This window comes from Perca fluviatilis, chromosome 18 (assembly GCF_010015445.1).
Source record: "Perca fluviatilis chromosome 18, GENO_Pfluv_1.0, whole genome shotgun sequence".
NCBI lineage: Eukaryota > Metazoa > Chordata > Actinopteri > Perciformes > Percidae > Perca > Perca fluviatilis.
The window spans coordinates 34796752-34803094 of NC_053129.1; positions in this window are offsets into that span (position 1 = coordinate 34796752).

Here is a 6343-nt window from a genome sequence, read left to right on the forward strand (position 1 = left end):
TTAGAGGGACTACAATACCAGGAATTATTTTCTTAAAGGTGCCCTGCCACACATATTTCATTACTTTGTGGTAATTTCTGAAGCTCTACCATGAACTCTAACATTTTTTGTAGAACAAATGCCTTGGTTACCTTGTTTCAAGCCATTCTAGCGTGGTATAGAAAGCCTGCAGGAAGACACAGCTTGATTTGTGCTCATTAATATTCCACGAGCTAAGCTGCTTGACTCTGATTGGCTAACAGCTAGCCAATGAGAGCCTGGCTATCAGCATCCTTTACCCAGCGCAACTGGGGAAGCTCATGAATAGTAATGAGCTCAGGCAACACCACTTCAGACCAGCTTTTGTAATTGGCCTGATTTCTCCGCTTATTTCTTTTCAGTGGCTAGAGCTGACAGAGGAGGTAGCAGTTCATTTTCACATTCACAACATAACAAACATATGTACCTAACACATTTCAAAAAATACAAGTAAAAACGTTTTTGTGTGGCAGGGCACCTTTAATACGAGTCATGTCTATACCATTCCAATCCATAGATTATTTTATTCTTTAACTTGTTAACAATATCATTGATTTCATATCTGTCAACATCTCTCAAAAATTGTACTTGGATTACTTTCTCCGTAGTATTGTTTAACACCTCTCTCTTCTGGAAAATTCATTTCTCTTGCTAGTTTGGGTCACACCCTAACGAAGAAATTATTAAACACCTCAACAACCTCATTCACATAAGTGATTGTCATACCTTTGTCAGTGAAATTATCAGTGTAGCTAGTGTTAGTTGTTCTATTTGTATTAATTTTATTTAATATATTACATGCACCCTTCGTTGTTTTTGTTCATTTCAAATATAGTATTGTAATACTTTCTTACATTTCCTAATATTATCAGTTCATTTATATTTTATATCTTTTATATTTAGTTTCTGTATCTTTATTTATACAGTACAGGCCAAAAGTTTGGACACACCTTCTCATTCAATGAGTTCTTTATTTTCATGACTATACATTGTAGATTCTCACTGAAGGCATCAAAACTATGAATGAACACATATGGAATTATGTACTTAAAAAAGTGTGAAATAACTGAAAACATGTCTTATATTTTAGATTCCTCAAAGTAGCCACCCTTTGCTCTGATTGCAACAGCTTCAAGCACAGCTTAATAGTGGTCGTAATAAGCAAGTCTCAGTTTCAACTGTAAAGAGAAGACTTGGAGCTGCAGGTTTGATAGGTCGAGTTGCAGCAAGAAAGCCATTGCTAAGACGTCAGAATAAGAAAATGAGGCTCGCCTGGGCCAAGAAACAACGTCAATGGACTACTGAAGACTGGAAGAAGGTGCTATGGACTGATGAATCAAAATTGAAATCTTCAGTTCATCACGCAGGATTTTTGTACGCCATCGAGTAGGCGAAAGGATGGTTCCTCAGTGTGTGACATCAACTGTCAAACATGGAGGAGGAAGCGTGATGGTCTGGGGCTGTTTTGCTGGATCCAGGGTCGGTGATTTGTACAGAGTGAAAGACAACCTGAACCAAAACGGCTACCACAGCATTTTGCAGCGTCATGCAGTACCCTCTGGTATGCGCCTAGTTGGTCAGGGGTTCATCCTACAGCAAGATAATGACCCAAAATATAAGTCCAACCTATGCCAGAACTACCTTAGCAAAAAAGAACAAGATGGTAAGCTTAAAAACATGGAGGGGCCAGCACAGTCCCCAGACTTAAACCCCATTGAGCTGGTTTTTCGATGAACTGTACAGAAAAGTGAAAGCAAAGCAACCTACAAGTGCCACACATTTATGGGAACTTCTGCAACAGAGTTGGGAAGAACTTTCTGAAGAAGATTTGATTTCCATTGTACAATGAATGCCACGAGTGGGTTCAGTGGTTATATCTGCCAAAGATTTAAAAAAAAAAAATATAGGCTCCAGAAACGCCTCGCTCTTGAACATGCCTTCATCATACACTGGTTAGCGAAAGTTTGCAAAACAAAATTGTCACTCATCTGGCGATAGCGATGTACTTTCCTACGATGTGAAAAGAGCGTGGGGGTTGCCTACTTTATGGGATTATAAATCTAAAAGGCTAATATTTTGGATATCGGTTGGATCTTGAGATAGGGTAAACATAGGCCTTGTCAAAAATAGTTTTTCCCACTTGTGTGCCAGGCATAATGTTGCCTATTCTTTTTTATTTTTTACAGTTAAAATACATTGAAAAATGCACTGCTGTGGACGTTGTTTACTTCATTAATGTGTTTACTGTGTTAAGAATGGGAGTAGGGTTTGGTTCGGGGTTCGGCAGAATCTTAACCAGTGGGTTCGGTATTCGGCAGAACCCCAAAAATCTGGGTTCGGTGCATCCCTAATTTATACAGTTATCTGAGTTTTACAAACCTTAGCCGCTCACTCCAGGAGAGCTATATCCGCTCCAACACCAATCAGTCCAGAATTCATCTGCATCCAGCACTCATAGGCTATATCCAGAATGTTTTTACCAGAATCCAGAACAGCAGAAGTGGGAGGAGAACGCACCGGGGTGTACTGAACCTTTTAATTACCTGTGGCACCACAATATCCCCACAGCAGCATGCATGAGGCCCAGCGATTTACAGGACACGCGGCCTTAGACCCTGGCAGTGGCACACACCAGACACGTCTCCACACCCAACAGGAGAAGACTAAAAAAAGTACGAGTCTACACACAGGCTTAAATAGAGCCCCCACCTGCTCCTAATCAAACGGGATGAGCCCCAGGTGTGCTGGTGTGCACTGCCGTGCACAGGTAAGAGGGAGGGGCAAACCTCATCCTGTCACACTGCCATCATCATTGTGTTACCCAGACAGAATCTGTAGAGGCTAAGCCCAAGCTTTAAGCCCCTGAGGTGCTCTTCCACGGGTAAAGTAATTGACGCACTTCTTACCTTTTTGATCAATGAAAGTCATATTTGCAGTTAAAACCATTGGTTCCATTAATTTCCATGAGATTTTAGTTGGGTTTCCAGACAAATCACTGCTTGTGTGTATACCTGTGTGTGTGTGTGTGTGTGTGTGTGTGTGTGTGTGTGTGTGTGTGTGTGTGTGTGTGTGTGTGTGTGTGTGGTAACATTTTTTATGTGCTTCCAGGTTGCACCTGAGGAACCAAAGATTGGTTCCTATTTATACCAAGGGCACTAATTGGCTCTTACGTACCAGCCCCTAATTGTAAATGGCAGGCAGACATTACAATTCAAAACAAACAATAGAAGAGCCACATGTGAAAAACATTTAAAAACCCATACATATATAAATCACCATAAATCAATCTACCCTTCTTTGATTAAGCACAGTTTAGTTATAGCTCTCTCAATAATGTTGATTTTTGTCTGTAGCTTGACAGAACGTACCAGGCCCCTTTCGTCAGGACAAACTTCCAGCACTTTGCCAAGAGGCCAAGATCCACATGAAGCTGTGGAATCCATGATGACTCCCACACACATGATCTCCCGCAACTAGGCTCCTCTTCCTTTGGCTCCACTTCGGTCTTTCCTGAAGCAACAGAAGATACTCCCTGATCCATCTCCTCCAAAACAAATTTGCGAGATATTGAACCTGTTTCCATCACCGTTTTACGTACATATCAGAAGGTTCAAAGAGTCCATGTGGCAAAGCTGGTTTTCCCTTTGGTAGCAGGAGATGATTTGCTGTGAGAGGTTCCAGATTGTTTGGAATCGTTTGTCCTCGTTATTAATATACTTTAGTACTGAAGTAAAGTCCGTCAAAAACACAGATTCATCCAACTGAAGTTGAAGCTCTGACTTTAGCATCACATCCACTCTAGCAGCTGTCAATTCCAATCGTGGAATAGTTATGGACTTTAACGGTGTGACTCTGGCCTTACGCAACAGGAAAGCCACATTAACCTTATTTCTACAGTTCTACCGCCTGACGTAAGATACAGTCCCAAAACCATTGTTACTGGCATCAGCACAGTGAAGTAACTGTCTTTGTATGGGTACTCCGAAGTCCACTTTAAATTAAATCAGCGATTTAATATCCAACCACTGTTTCCACTGGGCCGAGATATCTGGTGGCACAGCATTGTACCATCCACACCTTCTCCTGTTGCATCATCTTTGCAGACAAAGTGACCGGGGATTTCCACTAGATGCGTAACGGCTGCGGACCGGCTCCGCTGCGTGCCGGATGCGTGCTCCGCCGTCCGTCAATACCCACCGGGTCTGGATTTGTTGCAGAACGGCTGCGGCCATGACTGACAGCTGTAGTCACGAGGACCCACAAGTTCTCGCGAATTCAGGTAGAATAGAACCACAAATCCAACAACAGTTTGTTTCCATCCAGAGGAGTAGAGGGGAAACAGCTCTGTGCTGTGTTTTCAAGGTGTAGGGAAATATGATGCGCCGTGAGCACGGTGTATTTTATTTTGAAAATTAACCGGATATTTATTTTGTTTAGTATTTATTTATTGACTTCCTGTCCCGCACTATCTGCCGTGTGCTGAGTGGCTGCGGAGCTCTCCGGCGTCCGTCAAAAATAGAAGCTCTGCGTATCTGCTGCGGACTGACAGAACTGGGACGGAGTCGGGACGCAGACGATCCGCAGTCTGTGGAAATACACAGATTGACTTTAATGGAAACCTAATGACTCCGTCGACGTTCCGGAGACGTTCCGCAGACGTTCAGACGTTCCGCATCCAGTGGAAATTGCCGGTGATACACATACCGTACCGTCACCTATGGAACATGTTGTCCGTACCGTCTCTGGTTGGCTCTGACCACGGGAACAGAAACAGGACAGCTCACTTCAACGCAGCATAATAACTCCTGAAAATAATGTCCATCTTGCAAATGTATTTGTCTCTGCAGTCATCTCAACCATTGAATACAGCAACAGGAAATAACTTTTATTTTTTCCTGTTAAGAAATGTGTCATTTCATTTTCATTTCATTTTTTATTTATTAAACAGGAAAAGATTAAAGACAATCGGGCCTGACTCAGTGTAAAACTGATTTTCAGCAGGTTCCTGCTCTGCAGAACATAAACACCACATACACAACAAAAACTCCTAGACAAAAACAGTCACAAACACACAGACCAGGAGAATGAGCAACAGGGCAAAGCCATAAAGCTGACTTAATGGTCGCAGGTAAACCTCTCCATTAAATAGCGAGCAAATGTTAATTTAAATGATGTTATTGACGTTAAAGTTCTGATGTGCTGTGGAATGTCATTCCAGACTTTAGTGAGCACATAGAAAAAAGATCTCTGTCCATAACAGTTTCTAAAAAGCCGGTAAAGGCAAAAGTCCATTTGTTGCAGATCTCGTAATACGCTCGGACCTTGATCTAGGTTTTGGAACCAACGTAGACAGAGCAGCTACAGTGTGACCATTTAAAATTTGATAATACAGTTTTATCCCAAGGCTTAATTTATAATTCTCAAATGTCAAGGCATTACACAGAGATAGTGCAGTACTGTACAGTGGTGAGTCCATACAGGAAGCCTAACATGTGTTGGTGAATTAAAAAAACAAAACAATACACCACTAAATGTTGCATTAAAATGCGCTGTAACTTGCGTTACTGAGATTGTAATGAGTATAATATTACCGAAATTGAATTAGTAATGCGTTTATATTACAGCGTTACAGCAAAAAGGAATACATTACTGTAATTGTGTTACTTTTGTAACACGTTACTCCCAACACTGTCCATCACATTACAACATCCACGCAGGAATAATGCATAAGTTTGGAGGACTTTGACATCCACGGACTTGATTGTTGAAAATAAAAAAAGCTTTTTATCTATATGTGCAGTAGCAATCTTGTACTCGTTCCCAAAATGCTCTTTAAGAAGACCCTTTGCCACAATATAACCATGTTCAGGAGCAATGTGTTGACAGCTAAGAACCAATTCCTTTGGCTGTCCTCTTATTCCAAGTAGTTCAAGCAGTCAGCTCCACTAGCTTTATCCTCCACTCCTTGCTCAAATGCCTTTATGAAAGCCTTATATTGAAATGGATCTCCTTCAAATATGGGCATGTCTCTTGTTGGAAAAGACAACACGCTGCTGGTGAACAAGTGCCGCTGTAATTTTGTTCTGCTTCTGCATAATAGCCACAACATCTCCTGATGTTATTTGTCCATCGTGTTGATGCATTAGATTTTGGTTTAGGTTTCCCTGATTTTCCAAAGTAATTGTTGCATCAGTTTGCAAAACTTGTGCTTTTCCCTATCCTTTAGATCCTTTGCTGCCAATTTTGATGAAGCCTGCACTTCCTTTTGCTTTGGTTTACAATCCTTTGCAGGCTGTTTGTTTTGTGACAATAGCCACTCCTTTTG